Source organism: Drosophila innubila, chromosome X (genome assembly GCF_004354385.1).
Source record: "Drosophila innubila isolate TH190305 chromosome X, UK_Dinn_1.0, whole genome shotgun sequence".
NCBI classification, from domain to species: Eukaryota; Metazoa; Arthropoda; class Insecta; order Diptera; family Drosophilidae; genus Drosophila; species Drosophila innubila.
In genome coordinates, this window is record NC_047626.1 from 22975524 (window position 1) to 23000363 (window position 24840).

A 24840-nucleotide genomic window follows, 5' to 3' on the forward strand; every position below is an offset into this window, starting at 1 on the left:
CCAGTTTGATGTGGAAAACAGGCAACTGCTGACAAAGGTAAGGTCGATGATTGACCCTGCTCCGGCGCGGCTGAAGGTGTGTCTACAACCATGATTTAATAGGGCTAAATCAAGAGGCGCGAATGCTTCGAGTAGACATCGTCCTCTAGCATTAGTGAGGGTACTTCCCCACTCTAAGGCCCACGCGTTAAAGTCTCCCGCAGTGATGACCGGGCTGTGGTTCTGGGCATCAATCGCAATCTCGTCCAACACATAGCTGAAATCCTCAAAGCTGAGACTCGGGGGGAGGTAGCAGCTATAAATCCAATGCTCACCAAGCCTTGCTCTAACAAAGTGAGTTGCTCTCGAAACCGATTCGAGCTGCAGGGCAGGCTCACCACTCTTCCAGATTGCCGCCTTTCCTGAAGTGCTCCATATCCAATTTCCACCGGGGTTACATCTATAAGGCTCGCTGATGAGAGCCACATCTACGTCTAGTTCGTGCACGGTCTGCGTGAGAAGATCCTGGGCTGCCTCACAATGATTGAGATTCAGCTGCAGGAATCTAGTCATGACTGGTGTGCACTTTTCCTCCTTTGTCTGCTGCAGCAGGGCATCGCTGGCTTCCGGCTATGTGGCTTGAGTGCATACCATTTGCAGCGCAGAGAAAACACTTTGCCTGGTTCGTGCACTCACGCGCCTTATGTCCACAGTCGCCACATTTAAGACACCAGCCACTTCTATCGGTTGGTGACTGACACCTAGCTGCAATATGGCCAATCTCAAGACAGCGGTAACACCTAGTTGGCACGTTTCGTGACACTATCCTGCACACTGACCACGCAATCTTGACTTTCCCAACCTGAAGAACTTTTTCAGCTGCAGCTTGAGGCAAGCTCATGATCGCGCTCTGGGTTCCACCGAAACCTGGGCGTAGCCTTTTTATGGACTTGGCGCCAAGATCGACATCAAGCTGGGACTTGAACGCAGATATGAGGTCATCTACCGAGGTCATCTCGTCTAGGTGTCTCACCTCAATCGACACTTCCTGTGTAAGAGCACGTGTCTCTAGGTTGCCTCCAAGTGCTTGTCCAATGTCATCTCTGAGCTGACCCAAGTTTTCAGACGATGAACTTTTCAGCTCCAGGAGCAAGTCGCCTTTTGCAGTTCGCCTCACTTTTTTGAACACACTCGCCAACGGATTGCAGCTTCTCGTTCTGGCTCCGTGTGACCATTTTCAGGATATCGCTATACGATGTGTCTCCTTTAGCCTCAATTAGAATAGCGTCTGGGCGAGGTTTAATCTGCCGCTTATTCTTGGGCTGCTGCACCGATTTAGCACGCTTGCTATTTGGCTGACGACTTTGTACCACTGTCCAGTTCTCCGCTTGCTGAGTTGCTGCGTTGTGCGAGACCGTTGTTGTCGTCTCCTTCGGTAAATGCGCCTGACGCCTAGCTTTTTTCGAAGGCGTTTTTCGTGGCTCTGACAGAGAATCTCTGGATCTTTTAGGTGTGTCTGCACTATCCAGTACTTCGAAATTCTTTCCCACAGGTGCTCTATACCGCTGCGCTAGTGATGGCGTAGTTTGCACTTCGGCCGTAACAAGGGATGGCGGGTACTGGCTTGTTAGCAGCCTGTAGAGCTCAATGACTTTCGCCAGCTCCTCTTTCATCAACGTGTTTATGTGGCGTTGGCCACCAAAGAGCGCTGAGAGACCATAGAGTCCAGTTCCCATTGACATTAATGTTCTCTGGAACTCCGTGCTCTTTCCAGTTTCCACATCCTCATGTATGGGTGACTGCGTCAGCGGAGCTTGCTGCTTCTGGTGGGCTTCTGGGTACGCTGCACCAACGGACGTCGTTGAAACGCTTGCGCCGAGTCCTCCATTATGCGACAGAAAATTCTACAGAAAAGATCTACAGAATCTCTAGGCAATCCTCGGTGGCCAAAGATTTCTCTCGGCTTTTAACCGGTGGGGGTTATACCGCCCCGATTCGGTATCCAGGGCCCCTTGCTATGAGCACCGCCTGGGCGGAAGGGGTTGGAATCTGGCCGGTTCCGTGACCTTATCTCTTTTTTTTGCGCTAGAGATTAGTAGATCTAATACAGTATAATCTTCCCCACGGTTATGAATTTTAAAATCGTATTAATCAGTGCAATTTTAAAATTGGCGCGCTCCTTATAACCGTTTGGACGATCCTGAGCGGTCTGGCAACACCAATTGGAGTCGCAGGTGTCCGGCAACTACGCTCAAGGAGTGTTGCCGTTTCTGCGATCACTAGCAGTCTGGCAGCCCCAAGGAGAGCAGCGGGGGTCCGGCAACTCCAACTCTGCGATCAGCTGACCAGCCGTAGCAGAAGCAAACAAACAAACTTTAAAGTTTTGTTTTTGCAATTACCAACACAATTGCTGTTGGGAAGGCGCCAAAAATGCGATCGCCCCCTCCTCCTACGTGTGCTGCAAACAATTATAGGCCACCGAAGCCTGGTGAGACGTCGGCGGGATCAAACTACAACCACAGTGAGTACCTGTGCCACAACGACACTCCACTGAGCAGATTCCTGGTTGCTTACAGGTGTGGCGCGCGGATTCCAGTTCACAAACGATGCGACGAGGGAAAACACAACCGCACTTGACAAAAGGAAAACTGTGTGTCTCTATAAGTGTATGTGGATGTAGATAGGTGTGTGTACATGTGTATGTGTGTGTGTGTTGCAGCCTATGCATGTTCTCAGCGATAGAGATACGCCCACACACATCCTCTCACACACACACACACACACACACAAGGGAGAGACTTAAAGTTGGCAACGTTTCTAATGAAGTGAAATACCAGCGTGTGTCTGAGTGTGTTTGTACATATGTGTGCGTGTGTGTGTGTGTGTGTGTGTCTGAATGCTGATTAAAAATATCTGATGTCTGTGTCGTTAGCAGCAGGAAATAATACGTGTGTCAAACATCCCACAATGATAAACGAGCACATACCCAGCATAACATTTCGACAGCGACCATTTTCAAAATTCAAGAATATTCGTTTTAAATATATTATTTCAAATGAAGACAACTTTAAGAGTGAGAAAGATATAAAAAATACTTATGTATAAGCAATAACAGAAAAAGAAATAAGTCCACTTGCAATCAAGATGTTTTCTTTATTTTTTAAAACAATATTCTTAATTACTAAATATTAAAATATAGTATAATGCAGCTCAACATGATCAAGTTGCTTTAATTTGCAAGTTCGCTGGAATTTTGCCACAAATTGCATCTCACTTACAATTTTTGTTGAATTTCATCCACTTTTTGCATATACTATAACTAATGTAAATAATTAAAAGCATTTCACAAGAATCGAATTTAAATCTCTGAATTCTATCCAGTTTCTTTTCGTATTAATTTCTTACTATTATGTAAGCGTGCTCTGAATTTCAAATAAATTTTACAAATATACGTTGCATACCATTTAGTTCGTTGGAATTGTGATGAAAGACAAATGCAGAAGTTAGCTCTTGCATTTCTTAAAAATAAGCTTTGATTAACACTTAAGGTATTACTTGCCGGAAATGATCCAATGAATTTTCCAGCTAAAAGACAGAATAAACAGTTGTAGTTTTTCTGTTTTAATTCTCAGAGTTGTAAGTGGTTTCGAGGAACTGTCAATGAATATAACGATTCTTAAGTCGGGCTAAGAGGCACTTAAAAAAACTAGAAGTTCCTGAAATTTCAAAAGCTCAACTTCAATAAGACTCGTTTCTTTCACAATTAACATAATATTTCACTTGCATTCTTTAATAAATGTACACTAATAGAAAAATGCTGTGAAATTTAAATATTTTCAAATTGATCTAAATATTTGGCTCTATGATTTAGCGTTAAATACGTTTTCTATTAAAATCTGACATTAATTTGAAAATGATTTTCTTAGCTTTCCGCATATTCAAAAAAAGTATGATTTAAGTTTAAAAGAAAAATGTTATTTTTAATTTAAAGTGTTTTTTCATTGGTTTTACTATGTTCATATTAACTTTTGATATTTTTTAGTTAAATTAAAGTTTATTATATTAAATTTTAAAACGTTTTATAGTAAAATTGAACTTAATAAAATCAAAATCGGTTATATTAGTTCTTACTATGTTTTTTTCTATCATTGTATTAATCATAGTTTTAGTTAATTTTTGTAATAACCATAATTATCCTAGTAGTGAGATAATATACAGGGTATAGAGATACGACAACGCGACCAAAGGAAGCGCTGGCAACGGGGCAGCTAACCAAATGCCAAAAAGGAAGGTGAGCAACAAAAAAGTTAATGGGCTTCCAGTTGATATGCAAATAAATGCCTCACAAATTGTTGGCTTAAAAGAAATGCGCACAAATATCAGATGAGATGGGTGTACGACGTGAGACGGAAGATGAAAGACGGGAGATAGGAGATAGAAGAAGAGGGAAGATTGTTCGTATGGAATAAGTAAATGTATAAAGAGAACTTAGCCTAAATATTTATCAGGCACAAGAAACATTAAGTAACATTTAGAAAATGTTAAAATGCATACATTCATGAGTGCATTTATGAGTGCACTCAGATGACTTGACTTGGTTCTGGGAGTATTCTTAAAATTGGCACTTGAATTGTTCATCTCCCTTCAATTGAATTGCTTTGCATTGTACTCTTATGAATATGAATATTGTATGCATTCACTTGCATTCACAAACATTCACTTACGACTCTTGCATGATTCATGCTCATGAATCTTTGTAATTGAGTGCATAGCAAATGAATACTCCTATGTCAACGTTTTAGGAATAAGGGCGGTTCTAGTAGTTTTCAATTTGACAAAAGTTTTAAGTGGTCTGCTTTATCTTCTGAACAAATCATGAATAAAGTTTAATATAGAGATTGATAATTAGGAAGATATAGTTGAAATTCTCAAAGTAGTTTAGAAATAGTTGAAGTTGTAAGTAATATACCCTGTTTGCTTTTAATTGCTCAAAAGTAGTTAAGGACAACTGCTAACCTTTGAGTCATTATTTAACTTCAACAACGAATTCAAATGAATAACAAAAAATTTAGACCCATTATACGAAATATCAAAAAAAGTTAACAGAATTAAAAAAAAAAAAATATTAAGCACCGTTGAGAATGAAAAAAAATAGAAAAATAGATAACAAAAAAATTTCAAACATAGTGTTTGAAAGGTTTTGAGTATATATTTCAGCTGTGGTACTATTCATAAAAGATACAGAAAATATTAACAACATTTTTGTATTTGAAGTTTATCCTAAAAAAAAATTTTAAATTTGCTATACAGGTGTGTTCCAGAAATCTCTTGGGATTTTGAAGAGAAATGTTTTTGAAAACAACCGTATGAAATGTTGGTGTTCCTAAAGTGTCGGAGATTTAATATTTTCGAGCATATTTTTTTTGCATTCTTATTCAAATTAGTTCAATTAAATAAATATTTAATTGTGTCAAATCTCTCAAATTTTTTTAGACAATGGTTTCTTTTTATTCAGAAATACCAACAATTGCTTTTCGATTGCTTTATCGCTCTTATAAATTTGTAGAACACACCTGATAGGCATTTATATTTATTTGAAAATCAATTTTATTTTATTCAAAAATTTTGGGGCATAGAATATTGCTTTTATTATGCTTTTTTTTATAGAAAATTTGTAGAACATGCCTGAATGCTCTTTTAAGATTATGTATGGTGAGTGCGCTCATAAAACTTCTCTCCGAAAAAGTCTTAAATTATATAGTTTTGCACAAAATTCACGACTTTTAATAACTAATGATAGTTGAAATTTGAAATAATTTTATGGCAGTCGACTTCAGTGACTTCTGAAAAACATATTGTATATCAAAAATATGAAATCACTGGCATTTTGTAAACTCCAAAATTTTCAAATTCTTAAAATCATTTCTTTAAAAATCTCTAGAGATTTTTAGTGTGTGGATATGCAATGAAAAAATTTTTTTTTGGTTCCCCCTAAGCACAAAGCTGCCTACGCCCTTGCATTTCGATCCTATGGAAAATGCACAGAGGATAAAAAATAATCAAATCAAAAATGTCGTTATGTATAACTATGTATGTAAGCATGTTTAATTTAACTAACCGTATAAGATCATTCATGAGTTGTTCATGTACTGCTCATGAACAATGAAGAACTAAGTGATCAAGTGAACAGGTGAACGAACTGAGTGAGTTGACTCACTTAAAAGAAAGAGCAAGTGAACATGTTTACACAAGTCTACAAAATAGAGGTCAACTGCATCGAAGACGTCACCTTAAATAAGTACGCCTTGATCTAGAGGACTTTAAAAGTCATCATTTTTAGATCCTTTCTTGCTACTATTGCTCATTATTAAGTACATAGATTAACTGTGACATATCGAAGTTGCATTTATCTAGTTGCTACTGTGCTTGCCAAGTATTTATCATACGGCCTTAAATCAGCAACGGGAAACCTTAAAAATGCTAGCTGCAAAATCAATGTACAGCTTTCCATATTCATGTGAGCATGTGAAACTGTCTGCGTGAGTGTGTGACACACACAGCATCTACACACGCACATGCGCACGCAAGGAGCACACACAGACAGAGGCCACATCAACAGCAATAACAGCAACAGCAACCAGGATGACGATGAAGATGAGGCTGAAGATGACGATGAAGATGAGAACTAAACTGAACAGGCCCAAGAACATCAGCTGCCTGTCAGTGAAAAAGTCTTCGTACTCGTATTCGGTCTTGTTCAGACATGGACTGGAACTGCACTGATAGAAAAATGCTGTGGAATTTTAATATTTCCACATGGACTTAACTATTTTGCTCTTTGATTTAGCGTTGAATACGGATTTAGTAGATTTAAATTGTATCAAATATGAATATATTAAATTCGAATATATTTTATATTTAATTTAAGTATTATAATATTTAAAAAACAAACATGACTTCATGAAACTCATTTGGAATTTGTATTAAGGGGAGAAAAAAAATTAAAATATAATTTGATTTATTTATTTGTTTTTTATTTTAACTTTGTTTTTGATTTTTTTAAATTTTTTTATTGTTTTTCAATTTGTTTTTATTTATTTTTTCTTTTAATAAATTGGTTTCCATTTAATTTTATTGCTGACTCTTTTTCGTAACATGGCACAGAGTGGGGTTCGAACCCAGGCCTTCGACGAACTGAAAAAGTTCTGTCTGTAACAGGTCGACCACTCTAACCATTAAGCCAGCGGACTTAAAATAAATAATTTCCTATTTTTTGTCTAACAACACTGTACTAATCGGCTTCAATTCTAATAGGGTTTGAGTTAAATTAAAGTTTATTATATTTAATTTTAATACGTTTTTTAGTTAAATCTAACATAATAAAATCAAACACGGTTATAGATGTTTTTACTATGTGTTTTTTCTATCAGTGTGGGACTGAGACCGGAGTTGAGACTGAGGACTGAGACTGAGACTGAGACATCACATCCTTGGCCTCGTCCTGCTGCTTAGTCTCCTCCTTGTTGTCCTTTCTCGTTCGTTGTTCGTCTGCTGCCTGGCAAATAATTGTGTTAGCGACACAAATCACTGCAAAGTGGGCTTAATTTGTTCGCAAACTATTTGTACTGACTGTGAGAGAGGCAGAGAGAAAGACCTCCTCCTTCTCTGCGTTTCTTTCTCCAACATCATCATCACCATCATCACCCTCATACCGTCATACTCATCATCTGCTCTTGAAGAGCTGCATCAACTTTCTTTAGACTTTCTAACGGAACGCGCATCCATTTTCCATTTCACATTTTACAATTTTTGGATCAACAAAATTTGTGCTCATAATTTGGGAAAAGTTTTTGCAACTCAACTTAACTCAACTCGACCACGCCCTCAAGACAATGACAATCGCAATTTGGTTTCCCCTTCAACCTGCCAACTCCTACATCTCGCGGGATTCTTGACATATTTCTGGTCATACTTTTGGAAAACAGTCTTTGTTTTGCACTTTCCCCCTGACATTTCCCCTTCACATTTTCATTCGCCAAGTCCAACAATTTGTTAATAAAACAGCCATCGATTAAGTTTCTCATCTACATGTTAAACTGTTAAACTATTCCTTTTAATAGAGGTCAATCTGCATTTAATTTTAATATTCTTAATTGCTAGGTTTGTGTTTGTCTCACTGAACTTAGCAGACAGTTTAACTGCATGTTAAATAGTTCGGTTAAAATTACACAGTTGTCACTTTTGCTTTCATATGAAAACACTTAACAGAGTTGATTAACAAAGCTGTTGATTCTGAAAATGGTTAAAATAACAATCTGTGGAAACTCTGGCAAAAATAAAAAAAACAGTGGGCAGATTCCGAAAAATGCATCAAGCTCAACTTTATGCAGAAGTTTGGAATTCATATTCTATATTTTATTTAACGGAAGAGTGGCTACACTTCTTGGAAAGCAGCACTCCCACTTCTTGAAAACCACAGACAACTGTAAAGAAACAATTGTTCAACATTTCCGAAGAATTTTTACTATAGGAGGAGATAAATCTCTCCTGGAAGCAGCTCCCACAATTCTTCGGAAAGAGCTTCCTACTGCTCAAAGACAATTGCGCGATTTTATATTTATTTTTATTTATTTTTTCATAAGTTCCTAATGCTACAGTATTGCGCTTTTCAATAAAATATTTTCAATTTAACACTGTCTTAATTTTTGAGTTGCCACTTTTGCAAAGCTTTTAAATTGCTTATTGCATTTTTCCTTATTTTTTGATTGTTTACGTGCTACATGTTTCCCAATTTTGTGTTTTAAATCTTTTATAAGCCAAGTTTGTAAGTCTACATTTAATTTTTTAATTCTATAGGGAATCAATTCATAAAGAAAATCCACCCAACAAAGCTATTGACTCATAAAATACAAAAAAATGAGCAATTAGTATACTACGCAAAATACAAAAATGCAAACAACAAATAACTTAATTATTCAACAATTATTTTTATTTATTTTTCAAATGACGGTTAATCTTTAGAATTGCGATTAAGTCCCCCTTTGGTTACCGGGATTAAACTTACAATGGTATTAGAATTCTTTCACAAATTGTGTACTGTATTAAAGAAAGCATGGCATATTCTAGATCAGGACGACGAGCTGAGTCGATGAAAACTCACTTTGTGTTCAAGCTATCGATTTAAAATGTTATATAGCTGATATAGGAACGATCGCCCGAAAACGATCGGATCGAAAAACTGGTTCTTTCTTGAGATATCTCAAGCATTCCTATAAGTTACCGACCAATTTTTGCGAAATGTTTTCCAAAATAAATTTTACGCATTCCCTGTTCAAATGTTAAATACAAATTTTTAAATTTTATTGTATGTAAAACTGTTTTTGCCATTAAGCAGGAAAGTCATTGTGTCCAATACAATTTTATATTTGAATTTATTCTATTAATAACTATCAAATTTCTCAACCATTCTTTGTTGTTGATAATAATAAAACAAATTGAAAAATAATGTAAATATCAAATTTGTAAGCGATTTTCTCAGGCAAGTTCAGGAAATCTAAAAAAAAAGCGTCTTCTGAACAATGTAGTTTTGGTATTTACATTTGGTGTTGTCTCATTCATATTGTACAAATTTGGTTAAGAGCGGATAACTATATCAATGCAAGGATAAGCCAAAAAAGTTGTTAAAGCTGTCAAGTAGTTGTTGCTGTTGCTGCACTGAATAAAGGACCAACTTCGAAAATCAAAAACATTCATCATAAAAATTTTATTCTTACAATAAGACCATTTGAAGACCATATTACTAATTTGAATAATATTAATCTATGAAATCGAAGTTCTTAATACAAGAATAACAATCTTAAATTGTTAGGAAAGTATAAATATGTCATATTTTATTATAAGACAATAGTTTTCCCGTGGCGCTCTGGTTAGAGTTACAAGGAAAAAAACATTTATAAAATTCACCAAACTAGAATAAAATGTTTATATATATAAAAAAAAAAATAAATAAAAAAATATTTTAAGTTTAAGAACATTTATTCTTATAATAAGAACTTGGTGTTATATGAAATGTTCTTAAAACCAATATGTGTTTTCTTACTTCAAGAATTGTATGTTCTCGACGCATTTTTCAGACAAAAATTCTTAGTTTTGGGACCAAAATCTTAATTTTAGAACATTTTTTCTGTCAGTGTGTTAATTTAATCGTGTTGCATCGTCAAATGTTTATCACTCACCTGGCTGCAACAGGTGTTAAAAGCCACAGGTAACCAGTGCTGGCGCTAACGCTAATGTTGCTGAAGTTGACCCTGTTGCTGTCGTTGTTTTCCTCACCAACCGACTGACTATCGGCAGCAGTTGCTGCTGTTGGCACTATTTCACGAGTTGTTGCTGATTTGCTTGGTGTTGTTATTGTTACAGTTCGCTGATGTTGGTGTTTATGGGTGTTCAAAATGGGCAATTGTTGTTGCTGTTGCTGTCGCTCATTGCTGCTGCTGTTGCTTGGATTGCTGTTGTTATTATTGTTGTTGCTGTTGTTGTTATTCTGCTGCAGATTATTGAACTGCAAATCACTAAATCCCGTGGCCGGAATGCTGCCGGAAATTGTGTTGATGACGCCCGTCTGATGTTGCAACAATTGCTGCTGTTGCTGTTGTTGTTGCTGCTGCAACAACTGCTGTGCTGTGCGCCTTTGACAACCGCGCGGCAATGTTGCATATGGCGATTGCTGCTGCTGCTGCTGATGCTGCTGTTGATAATGCTCAATGGATGCACTAGTTGTAAGTTGATGCCTTGCCAATTGTTGTTGTTGTTGTTGCTGTGACTGCTGCAATTGTTGCTGCTGTTGCTCGTAGCTGCTGCCGTTGTTATGCTGCTTGTTGCTGCCGATCAATTGTTGCTGTTGCTGTTGCTGTTCGTAGCTGTTGCTCTTGTTGCATTGCTGCTGGTTGCTGTTGCTGTTGGTGTTGCCCAAACTGTTGATGCTGTGTGTGGATGCAACACGAAACACATTTGGCACATTTGGATGATCACGCATTTTGACACTTTCAAAAAAATATATCAAAAAATTAATTAAAAAAAAAAAATGTTGAAAACTTGAAAAAAAAAAATGCACAAAAATGTCTTTAGAATTTGCGCGCCAAAAAAAAAAAAAACCAATAGCAATTGTTTGTTGTAGCTGTGATTGTGTTGCTGTTGTTGCTGTGAGTGTGATTGCTGCTGCTTTGTTGGCCGTGTTAACGTGCGACGCGCTTAACAACTGCTCAATGACTAAAAATGTTGAAATGTTGCCAGGCAGAGGATGCCAGCCAGGATTTCAGACCAAGCACAGTCAGGACTCGGTTAAGGGCACACGAACAGCAGCAGCAACAGCTACGGCAACGGCAACAGCAACAGCAACGGCGGCAGCAAGAGCAGCTGAAGCAGCGCTGGCAGCAGCAGCAACAGCAGCAACAAGAACAGAGCCAGACACGAATCAGAGTCGTGGCGTGTGGCGACTCGAGTCGTGGCAAATCAGAGACGAGGCAGAGTCGAGACGAGACGAGACGAGACGAGACAAACTCACTTGGTTGCTCGTTTGCTGGCGTCGCTTCGCATGTTCGCAGCTCACAGCTCACAGCTCAAAAGCGATTATAAAACAGCAGCAGCAGCAGCAGCAGCAGCAACAACGACTTGCAACAGCAGCAACAACTATGAGCAGCAGACGTTTGCAACTTCCGTTGTTAGCTCAAAGTGACTTCCGGTCGCTTTGGGATCTATTTATATACACACTGATAAAAAGAGCAATTGCTTTCTTAAATTAAAAAAATGCGTCTTAAATATTTTAAGATCATTTTTATAGAATACTAACAAAACACAGGTTATCAATCTGTATTTTGGTTATCCTTGTAAATATATTTCGGTTTTTAAAATATCGGTATAAGTTCGGTTTACAAAAAAAGTTGGCTGAAAAAATATTTTTAAAAAAAATGAAATGAAATACTTTGATTTAAAAAAGATCTATTTAATAATAACTATATTAAAAATAAAAAATTTAAATTAGTTTGAAAAACCATGATTACAGCTTAACAACTTAATTGAATTTATTTTAATTGAATCAAAGCTAACCATCATACATGAATCGGTTATTTTGGCTTGAATAATTCCGGTTCTAAGATTTTGAAATAATAAAAAAGTGTTGTTTAGGTTAAGGTTTCTGTTAAGGTTGCCAATTTCAAGTTTATGGATTCGATTACGGTTTTGTTTACAGATTAAAAATTAACAAAAATATTTTTGAATTCTCGACGTTATTTTTAGACATAAATCTTAATTTTGTACCGATTTTTTGTATCAGTGTATATATTTTTTTGCTCTCCTTTGCTTGCTCTTCTCTCTTTTTCCTGCAGTGTTGTTGTTGCTGTGGCTGCTGCATGTTGCATGTTGCGGCGGCGTTCATTTAATTGAATTCCCACATGTGATTCAGAGAGAGGGAGAGAGAGAGAGAGGGAGGAAAAGCGTCTCGATGGTGATGATTGTGGCACATTTAAAATGTGGGGCAGCCTGCCACTGCCACTGCCACACAGGTGCACTTTTAAGTGCAACATTGCTCCAGCCATAAAGTGAAAGTGCTAAATTGTTGTTGTGGTTGTTGTTGTTGCAGCAAATGTTTATAGAACCAACAAATCGACAACTCTCAGTTGATTTGTGAGTAAGAGTGTGTGTGTATGTGTGTGAGTGTAAGACTGTGTGTGTGTGTGTGTGTATATGTATGTGTGTGTCCGTGTGTATGCTGACCACGCTGAATTTCAGTTTTAAAACAGATTTCAGAGTGTTTGTCTTTCATTGCCGACTTTTGGGAGCAACATCAAAGATCAAAAAGATTTACGATGCTGACCATACTATATATGAATATTTCTAGGATTACAAACACGAGATTCGTGCGGTTTTAAGTAAAGTTTAAGTTTAAGTTTTTTTTTTTTAATTCTCGTAATCATATTTTTAGTGTTTCATGTATTGTAGATTCTGTTAATTTGAGGTCTCCAAATAAAAATGCAAAAATCCGCAATGATTGAATGCAAATAATAATGATATCAGCAATTTATTTATATTTTAAAGTGAATGAATAAAATTTGAACTTATTTAGATTTAAGATCTGTTTTACAAACAGAGTAAAATAATTATTTAATAAAATTTCTAATAGGTATTTTTTTATGGAATAATAATTTAATACAGGAGATAATGAAATTGTCATTTTCATTGATGTTTGTGTGTGCACACAATAAATGAACTTATTTCTATGCTTTTTTTCTTTACAGAAAATAGACTGATTATGATGTTTTATTAAATAAATAATTAAAATTTTTTTTCTTTTCAGTCTAAAAAACTAATAAATTAATACAGAGACATTAAATTTTTAAAGCAAACTTGAATAAAATAAACAATTTCAATTTCTGCAAACCTTTAATCAACTCTTTTTCCATTCAATGCAAAGTAAGCTGTGATTAAAAGCGTGACAAAGCTTTAAATACTACAGAAATACTCGTATGACAAATATGGGACAACTTCCATAGTTTGTAGAGAAGTTTCAGTGAAGCTGCCACAAACGAGCTCTCATCTAGATGCAACAACAACAACAACAACAACAATAAATGCAACAACCGCCACAGCATCAAATTAGCTTAAATGGGACCACAGTGGCTCAAAAGTAAACATACACCCAGCAAACGCATACATACATACATACGTACCCATGTAAGTGAAGGAGCTTAACATTTTGAGCAAGTGCAGAATACTAACAACATGACGGACTTGCAACAACAACTACAACAACATTGGCAAAGATTTGACAGCTGTGCAGCTAAAAAAAAAAAAAATGAAAAACACAAGAAAAAACCTAAACAAATACAAATACAAATGCAATGCGAAACCAGAGAAAGCTCGAGAATAGTACAATCGAAGCATCCACTTGAATACCCTGTAAACTTCTCTAACGTTGGATAAGCCGAAAACGAGCAACAAAGTGAAAGGAAACTCAAATTTTAGGTTGAAACAAAACTTTATTTCTCTTTTATAGTTTACAGTCATACTCTGTAAATAGTGTTAGAATTCTTGGAGCTTCTCAAATTCACATGATATATGGCTGAAAGAAAAGTTTCTTATTGTGGCTGTTATAAGAATCTTTAAACGCTACAAAAGAGGAGAAGACGATGTTAAGAAATTAGAAAAGCCATAGGATAAAGAGAAAAAAAGGAGAATGAAGAACACCAAAGAACCAGAAGAAAACAGCTGAGAATTGGTTGAAGAAGATGCAGTAGATAAGGATCAGATATTAGAAAAAGGAGATGAATAAGATGAAAGAACACCGAATGAATTTCAAGCAGAAGAACCAGAAAAAAAGTAAGGAGAAATACTTTAAGAAGCATAAGGTGATTTAAAAAAATAAAATGGAAGATGAAGAAACAGATGGACTAGAAGAAAACGTTAAAAAAAGGATACAAAAAAAAAAAAAAAAAAAAAAAAGACCGAGATTTTCGACTCGGCTTTCAATTCTACAAACAAATATAACCATATTTGATTTTATCATTTAAGATTTAACAACAAAACGTATTAATATTAAATATAATAAGCTTTAAATTGACTTAAAAACTTACTTAAATGTCAAAGTTAATAGGAATATAGTAAAACCAAAGGAAAAACACTTCAAATTAAAAATACCATATTTCTTTTAAATTTAAATCATACTTATTTTAAATATGCGGAAAATTTCAAAAAATTGGATTGAAATTGATGTCAGATTTTAATAGAAAACTTATTCAAATTAAATATAATAATCTTGATAATCCTGTGCAATGCTAAGGAGAAGGCTCAGGAAAGAATTAAATTGAATTAAAAGTTTTTAAATTCATTAAAATAAAAAAAATAAATTATTTAAAAAATAAAAAAAAAATAATAAATTAATTAAAAAACAAATTAAAAAATAAATAAAATGGTAAGTTAAAAAAGAAAAATCAGTAAAAAACAAAGCTAAAATAAAATAAAAGAAACAGAATAAATAAAGCAAATTATATTTGAAATTTTTTTTTCACTTTAATACAAATGCAAAATTAGTTAAATAATTTCATGTTTGTTTTTTTAATATAATAATACTAAATTAAATATGAAATATATTCGAATTTAATATATATTCATATTTGTTTTTGTTTTAAAATGCTTACACTTTAAATCTCCTAAATCCGTATTTAACGCTCAATCATAGAGCATAATAGTTAAATCAATGTGGAAATATTACAATTTCACAGCACTTTTCTATCAGTGTAACTAAATTTTAAATTGAAGTAAAGTATACGTATACAAAACAAGACCCGACCAACCGATACCCTGTATAATATATTAAACTCTGCACTACATTCATATTGCTCAACAGACATTACACTAACCATTTCGCTAGCCCCTAGAAATACAGGGTATTACCAAAACAAAAAATAAATACACGCTGCGCATTTGGACAAGAACTTTTTTAAAAGTTGTGTTTGTGTGCCTGTGTGCGTGTATTTAAACGCTCAACACTTATACACACACGAAATCTTTGTTAATGTGCGCCGTGTCCAGTTGCAAGTGCGCTTGCAACATGAGCGGCGGCAAGTACCACAAAATGAGAATTAAAGTCGCCGTTTCAACAAAAAATTTGTTGCATACCCAAGAGCGCAATTTGGCAGTGGTCGGGGCAAGGGGCGGGGCAATGGGGGCAATGCGCCATGCTACCAATACACAAGCAGCCAGACAGTGTATTTATGTGTATGTGTGGACTTTGTAGCATGCAACACTTTTGACACTTTGGCAACTTCAATTAAAATGTTTGGCATTGTTGTTGTTGTTGTTATCGTTGTTTTTGTTCAAAATATTGATTAAATGCACTGATCCAAAGTCAATGAACGCTGCTGCTAACACAGTGACACACATACCAAAGCACACACACATACAAACACATACACATATAAACATACACTAACCGGCACAATTATTTTGACATACCAGCCACTGATCTTGCTCTCATTGTATTTATTATGTTAAACATAAAATAATACAACTAAAATAAATATATATTAATTTTATCATACAGTACAATCTCAATAATTTTAAAAATTAAATAATCCGATAAAAACTACAAAAATTATAATTTTTTATTTTAAAACCTTTTTAAGTATTTTATTTTATTGTTTGGTTCTTTTTTGTATTCTAGTTTAACATTTTTGATAAGCTGAAATTTTTAAGTTTGTTAAAATTATTTTAAATAAATGCAGCATATTTTTACGAACTTACTTATAAATTTCTAGAGCGTTAATTTTAATGTCCAACATTGTGGAATTATTTACAAAGCTTTTTAAAATACAAATTATATCTAATTGCAGTCTAACACTAATATTAAATACTGTATCCAACAGCTATAATGACTAGTTATTCTCAAAGAATTAAAAATATTCCTTGACTCTGCAATTTGCGTTTATAGTAGTCACACCGACTGTCATTGAAACTGAAACCCATTAATATGCCTGTATATTATTTTTTTGTATTTTATTTTTTTTTTTATTTATTTATGTACGACTATAAACAGTCAGCAAACAAAAATTACTTAAAATACATATTATGTTAAAATTTAAATTTATTATTAAATAAAAATTATGAACTGAAAAGAAGAAATAAAACTAGATATAATAAATTTGCGTGGTGTTCGGAATACAGTGGAAATAATAAAAATCACTTAAGTGTCCGAATTATTGAGATTGTACTGTATAAAAATATCAGGAAATATATTATTAGTAAATATATTATTAGTAATAAACCTTTGTGAAGTATTAACATATTATATCAATAAATTATTTAGAGCTAACATTTAAAATAATAGCAATATGGGCATTTCCAGTTTGAGAAAAATATTACAACTAAAACTGTAAACTAAAATTTGTTTGGTTTTAAATCTTTTCGACAGAATTGGATTAGTATTATGTTATTTGTAGTGTAAATGATATACAGAAAAAAAATCATTGTAAATATCCAGTTTAAAATTTTTGATTTTAGCATTTATTTTTTAAGTAACATTTACTTTTCTGACACCGCATAGAATTAATTTCAAGCAGCAATATATTTCTAAATAAGTGATATATTCTTTATTTTATAATTTCAATAATATACTTACTGGGTCAAAGAATATGAGACATGTGATAGGCTTAGTCAAAATAATTATGCTGACTAGTGTAATGATTTGCATACATACATACGTATATATGTTTATGTGTAGGTGTGTGTGTGTGTGTTGCCTGATTAGCGCCTCGCCACTGAAGCTAGTCTTTGTCTCCCCGTCTCGCTCTTTCTATATCGTTCTGTCTCTCTTGCGCTGTGTAAATTGATGAGCAATTAAGGTTATTGACCAAAGCCACCAGCGAGGGTTGAAGTTGCTCTGCTGGGGCATGCCATCTGGGTTGTGAGGGTGTGGGAGTGTGAGGCTGTGAGGATGGGAAAAAGAATATGGGGGGCATGTGGCACGCTTCAATGCCTCCACAACTGACCCACTAAGCAGTAGGAGGGCAGCGAAGCGCTAACAATACGACGCTCAGACACAGACACAGACGCCTGCCACATTCAGTTGCAACAGGCACTTGCAACAGGCACCCAAACAGCGCTTCACCTGCCTCAGCCGCAGTCAAAGCGGAAGCGGAAGCAATTGATTACCTGACTGACAGTTGAAGTGTCCCACTGACTGATAGACTGACTGATCGATTGATTGATTGACTGACTGACTAAGTGGATGCGGTAAGTAACATTAACTGATTTAAGGCGTTGGCTAACCGACAACTAACCCAAATTTGTTGCCCCTTGCGGACGATTTGGTTGTGGCAACAGCTTCACATTTAAGTGGAGCGGAAGCTGCAACAACAAGTGCAAGTGTAACAGCAACAACCATGTTGCCATCAATATGCCACCATGCAACATGCAACATGCAATTTATTTTGCTGGCAACGTTTGAGTTTTGCTTAACCAAAGTGGCAAATGAGCAAATTGAAGCGAATTTAATTATATCAACAACCACACACTCATATACACCCACATACACACACACCCTCACACACACACACACACACACACAGCTCTAATTAAGCCACACCCATTTGGCAAACCTTTTGCACATTTATTATATTAAACTTGTTCAGCTTTTCAGCTTCGCCTAAAAATTTCACCTTTTCATTAAAATTATCTCTTGCAATGTATTGTTAAATAACATATTAATAATGTACATCTCTTTCGATCTGTAAAGCTAAAGAACATTTTTTTCTTCTAAACTCTTTTTTTCGATTTTAGGTCATGAAAATAAATATATACAATAGATCAAGGAATCAAACCGAAACATATATAGGTTACGGTTTCGGTTCCGGTAACTATTTCGGTAAAGGTTCTATTTAAGTTTTTATCAAAATAATTTTGAAACACTTTAAAATGTTTAGGTGTCGTTTTATACCAATTTTGACATCGAAGTAAATATCTATATCAAGAGGAATACCATTTTTTGATCGAATTTAACAGAATTTGAATACAGAATAAATTGAGTTGCCAAATCATGCTTAAAATGACAGTCCGTTTGAAAATCGAGTCAGTTTTGTTTAAGTTATCACAGTTCGAAGCTGTTCAAGCGTCTGACCTAATAACTTTACAATTTAAAATATTTCTTATTTCTGACATGATTTTTAACAAAAAGTGTTGTTTTATACTAATTACGATATAAGGAATTGATTAAAAGTGAAAAATTGAGATTTAAAATCTTGAATTTTTGAAATTTCAAAGGGGGGAAACCATAAAAATCGAGTCTTGGTCGAAAATAATTAAATATTTTAAATGAACAAAATTTGAATGCAGAATAAATTTAGAGTCCAAACCATGATCATAATGACATTCCACTTGAAAATCGGGTCAGTTTTGTTCAAGTTATCACAGTTCGAAGTTGTTCAAGCCTCTGACCTAATAACTTTACAAGTCAAAATATTTCTTAATTTTGACATGATTTTTAACAAAAAAATGAAAGGTCTCAGAATCAAATTTAAAGTGTTGTTTTATACTAATTACGATATAAGGAATTGATTAAAAGTGAAAGCTTGAGATTTAAAAAATAGCAAAATTTTTTTAATTAACAAAATTTGAATGCAGAATAAATTTAGAGGCCAAACCATGATCATAATGACATTCCGCTTGAAAATCGGGTCAGATTTGATCAAGTTATGACAGCGGGAAGTTGGTCAACACTTTGACCTAGCCACTTTACCACAACCGTACTTAAAAAGAAACCTTTAGTTTCGGTTAACGGTTCCGAGACCGGCTATGGTGTTATTCCCTGCAATATACTGTTTCAACATATTCATTAATAATAATTTCTAATTACATACATTAAAGTTTATTTTATTTATCCAACATCTCTATCAAAATAATAAAGATTTAAAAGCAAAGTAACTCTATGGAATAGTCTCAATGTTGCAGTAAATCAAAATTTTAGCTGGGCTTTAATGTTTTCAATACTTTCTCTTATAATATTGTTTCCATTTAATTTAAAATTGTTAACTTTTTAAAGAATTGCTTATTTACTCCGCTTTGACTTAGTTTCAAAAAAAATTGAGTCTATAATGGGTTTCTGGAACAGAAATTGCTTTCGCTTTTAACTTTTATAGAATCGTTAATTTCTTCCATTAATAAAACTTTATTTCAACTTAAATTTGTAGACTCTTTAATGTTTTTACTTTTTCTCCTGACGACTCTCAATGAAATGCAATTTTGAGTTTTAAAAGTGATACTCTTGTGGCAACCCTCGTTGTGTATAGAGCTATAATCCCATAAAAGGCAACATTTCCAACCAATCAACGAGTAACCAACTGAATGTCATATTTTGTGGCTTTGAAAACTGAAACAAATGGAGTTGCAGTTGAAGTTACAGTTCTTGGTCGTTTCAGTATCAACTTTATTGCCATTTCCCTTTTCATTTCTGATTCAATCGGCTTTTCGTTTTGATGGATTTTGTGTTGGCTTCAAAGACCTCATAATAGAATCGAAAGGATGCGATATGAGGATGATAAAAATGCAAAGCAACAGGTTGATGAATCAAGAGATGCGAAATAGAGAGAATGTTTCTGGTGAATTGGGCCCTTGAAATTATTATTATATTATTATTATTTTATATGAAAGTATTAAAGAGCAGCAACGACAAAATGCGAAAAGAATTTAAAGCAATGCACTCAACACTTACACTCAGACCAACACTAACATATTCACCTTTTTGAGTCACACAAATATTGGAAATACTGCAAACACATATCATTACAAAGGTAAGGCGTGAAAATGGGCGTGTTGTGTTTATCCCGAGGGCGTGGCAGTCACCTATATGTACAAACTATATACGACGAAGTCCTCACGACGTCGGACAGTGTTGGTAAAAAAAAAGTTCCTAACGCAAAAAGAGAGAAAAGTGCGCACACATTTTCTGGAACGTACTTTGATCTTTTGGCAAAATCTAATTGAAATTGACGATTGGATTTCGATACCAGCCATATTAATCGGTCAGACAGGTCAACTTTTTACTGCCTGACCTTTTGTTTTTATTATTTAATACGCCTATCTTTCAATTTCCAGTGATTCTTGGCGCATTGCTTACGCTTCTCGCTAAGTTAACCATTTTCCAGGTCTATCTAAAAGCACGAACACAGCTGCCAGCATCGTCTGCATTCGCCTACACTGAGAGAAACATTTACACAATATTGACAACTCTCTATCTATATATCTAACTTAATTATAATCCAATTCAAGACGTTAAATATATACTTATGTATCTATATATATAAATATATATATCTTACCCGTGGTTTTCTCTCAATGTATCCATATTCGCCACAAGTTTTTCAACGTATTTATATATTCAAACTGTGTTTGCGTCAATTTTATTATTATTATTACCCCAACTGAGAGTAAATATTAGAATAAATTAAGTAAATATAACGTTTAAAGCGATTAGATGGATTAAAGTACATTTAATTTAATCTCAATGTTAAACGGTATGATGGAATGGATGTAAATGTAATGGCATTTATCAAAATATATGTATGTACTTCTCCTGCATTTTTATTAAAGAAAATAATCGATATTGATCAAAATATCAACTAAAAAAGTCAACCATAAGAACAAGCTCAATTTTTGTTTGAAATGTACGAATTTTTATGATTTGAGACTTGAGACTTGAGACTTGAAAAATAAAAGCATCACTTTTAATCGTTATTTAAAGACTTTAATTTTATAAATCAAATTTAATAGTTACTTGCGACTCAGAAAAATTAAAAATATTTATTATTACTGATTTTTATATTATTTGTCTTTTAAAATAAAAGTCTTTAAAGAAAGTATATTTAATCTTCGTCGTAGCTTAATTCTATTGTACTATCTAGTGCTTTACTCTATCCATTGTTTTAATGCCTGTTTTTTCCAACTTTTTGCTGCAAAACTTTGCGTTCCTTGCGCATTTTTTATGCTACCTCCTCCTTTACTTCTTGTTTTTTGTGCTTATTTTTTTCCTTTATCATTCTTGTCATTTTTAGACCCGGCATGTAAAAAGTTGAGAGAGTCTTTTAAATTTGTCAATGTAAAAAATGTGAGCAACAGGCAAAAGGAGGCGTTGCAAACCCCCTCAAGTACTATATATACATATAAATTCCTGATCAGCATAATTTTTTTAATTTAATAATTACAGGGTTTTCCACAGTCGTGCTAGCTGGACTTTTCTAGGTATTTGCATACGGGGCAGCAACTTTTGACCAGCTGAAACTTTAATTACTTGTACCAGCAGTCAGTAAAGCAGACAGATAGACAGATAGACAGGCAGAAAGTCGGAAAAAAATAAAAAAAACATTTTGTCAGTTGCAGCTTGGTGGTTTGGTGGAAAACTATAGCATACTTAAGGGCGCCTGCTTAAAAAATATTCCCCCATTTTCCAGGTATTGTCAACTTCAAAGCACTTGCCAGCTGGTGGTTGTTCCGGCTGTGTTCAATCGTCTGTGTGGCAACAAACAACATATCCGCTTCCCTTCATCTCCTTGCCGCCCTTCGCCATAAGAATTTCCCTACATCTCGTTTTCCGACCAACTTGCCGCATTTTTATTTTTGTATTTATTTATAGCTGCCCATTGGTCGCGTGTTCTCCATTTGCCAAGGGCTTAACAGACAGGTGCATCAAACAAACTCAGCTACAAGTTGCCTCTTTGAATAGAAATTTCTTGAAAATACATTGTACAATGTACATGCATATGTACCTGAAGATGTGCCACAAAAATGAAAGCTGAAAACTGAAGTCATAAACGTGCCCAGAAATGCAATTATTGGGAATGTCGTTTTATTGCGCTTTATTGATTCCCATATTGGTTTTTCGTCTGTTGACTCAAGTTTTTGTACTTACCACATGATATGAATCGAAAGAATATTTGCTGAAAACAGAAAATAACATGCTCTTGTTGACATAAGAATGACCGAGCAGATATCCTGTGAAAATAGGACTAATATACATACGTCTATATCTTGTAATAATAATAATTATAAGACAAAAACTTAATAGGATAATTTATATGGTGGATGGAAATTAATACTTCCCCTCTGAAGTTGTGGTACTAACATGACTTTTAAAAACATTCGTTATGGCAATCTATTAGGTTAGTTAAAAGAATTCAGTTATTATAAGTTTGTATTCATGAAAATAAAAATTTGGGTTTTAGCTCTGTAATGGGTATCTCATAGTCGGGGACCCGACTATACCGTTCTTACTTATTTTTGTTTTTATTTTGCCTGTATTTTTTTTTCAATCACATATTTCATTTTTAATAATGTTTTAAAAGTACAAAATACGAACTGTTGATTTCCATTTGTTTTTTGGTTGCATTGTGTGTCAATGTAAATGTGATTGAGTGTTTTGTGTATATTTTTTTGCCAAATGGTTTTATACAATTGAACGTTAGGATTGAATATTGAAGCACAAAAAAATTGTTTACATTCTCCTTCAATCTGAGCAGATTTTTCACTTGAAAGTTTCAAAATAATACTCCCTTTGCTGTATATTGAAAACTGAAAATATATATTTCCATTTTAAACAGAATACAATTAACTTATATAATTTTTTTATAAGTATTTTTCTTTTCTTAGCTGAAAACTTTAGTATAATCTTTCTATAACTGCATTTATTCTCATCTTTATTTTGTTTAATTTATATTTTTTTAATTGTATTTGTTGCTTAGATTTATAAATTTTTTATTATATTTTTAAATAGTTTGATGGCCTTGCTTGAAATGCTTGAAATACGACACCGAGGGAAAGAAATTCTACTCAAAATGGAGTTTATGCTGAAAAACTTATTTGTTTTAAAAGTATTCCGATTAAAATGAATAAATTCCACTTCGGGTGAATTTAAAATAAATTTTGTTGTTTTGGAAAGCTGTTAGTTTTTGCAGACTAATAAATTTCAAAATTAAGTATGCATCAGTTCGGATCTTTATAAAAAATAGAAAGGATTGGCTGATTTATTTTCAGTAGTTTCCAAAACAGCAATGTGCTGCCCGATCAGATGACTATATAATTTGTTTTTATACCTTTAGAAACGGAATAATCAACTTGTTAGTTTTTTCTTACTTCATTTAAAAAAATAAAAGTCTAAAAAGTCTTCATCATTCTTCTGCAAGGGCATTAAAACTTCGGCTAGCCGAAACTGACATTTTTATTTTATTACATATGCCTAGCTAAACATTTAATTAAACAACACTTTCAATTAATATTATCATTATTATTATTGTTATTAGTTATACAATAAATATTTGGTTTTCATCTTTTCTTTGCTTTGTTTAATTGTCTTTGGTTTTGCATTTGCTAGTTTTACACATTTATAGATAATTTTGATTGACAAAATTCATTCACGCCAACAACAATAAATATACATCAATTATTTTCTTTACCTTCTTTTGTTTTCTTCTATTTGTTAAATAAATTGCAACAATATAATACTTAAATTTCAGACAATTCTTTTATGGGGTGCGTTTTGGGTGGGCTGGGGGGATGGCTTTTTGTTAAATTTAATGGGGGGAAGTGGGGTGGGTGTATCTCTAAACGCATCATCAGCATTGTAATCAACATCATCATCATTTGTATCCACATCATTATCGTATTTGAACTTCCTCTCCAATTACACTGAGCATTTTCATGCAGCACCGAAAAGTATGCAATGGACTTTTTTATGAAGGGCGGGGATATTTTTTACAGTGGCGTCTGAAATGTTATGCACAAGCTCCGAACTGTTCTCACTTGACATTCATATCTTGTTTTGGTTTTGCCATTGTATTTTCACATCCCAGAATTGGACTCAACTTTACTGCAAGTTTATCAAAGTAAACTTATATAAATTAATTAAAAACAAAAAATAATTTAATTATATAGTTTAAATGTGTTAATCTTAACAGATGAAATCGATTCTACAAAATCTAATCGATTCAAGTTTTATGAGTTTCCCGAATTTTAATACATTTTACTACTAGTATCTGTAAATTGATTTTAGTTTGATTTTGAAAAGAAAAAACGATTTTTTAAGTGAAAATATAATAATAAAATTATTGTTTGAATAAAATAAAATTAAGTTAAAGATTCCATAATATGTTGATATTTTTTAAGAAATACATTTATCTAAATAATAAATGTATAGGTATAAAATCGAAACAAAGCTTAAAGTTTGATTGAAATGGACCTTGAATTGAGTTCTGTTTTTGGGAGATTTGCCAACTTGTTAATAATTGTTGAAACGAAATCCAATCTTACATACTTGTACTTGACTTA

The 24840-nt window shown here is 33.8% G+C and overlaps 1 long non-coding RNA gene and 1 pseudogene across 1 annotated transcript; one reads left to right on the plus strand and one right to left on the minus strand.

Annotated features, from left to right (window-relative positions):
* LOC117788548 overlaps nucleotides 1–10591 on the minus strand; it is a 60870-nt pseudogene extending 50279 nt beyond the window's left edge.
* Nucleotides 2330–3106, plus strand: LOC117794206. Its single transcript, XR_004618394.1, has 3 exons — nucleotides 2330–2500; nucleotides 2556–2663; nucleotides 2915–3106. It is a non-coding gene; the product is annotated as an uncharacterized LOC117794206 (long non-coding RNA).
* Nucleotides 10592–24840: the final 14249 nt, after the last annotated feature.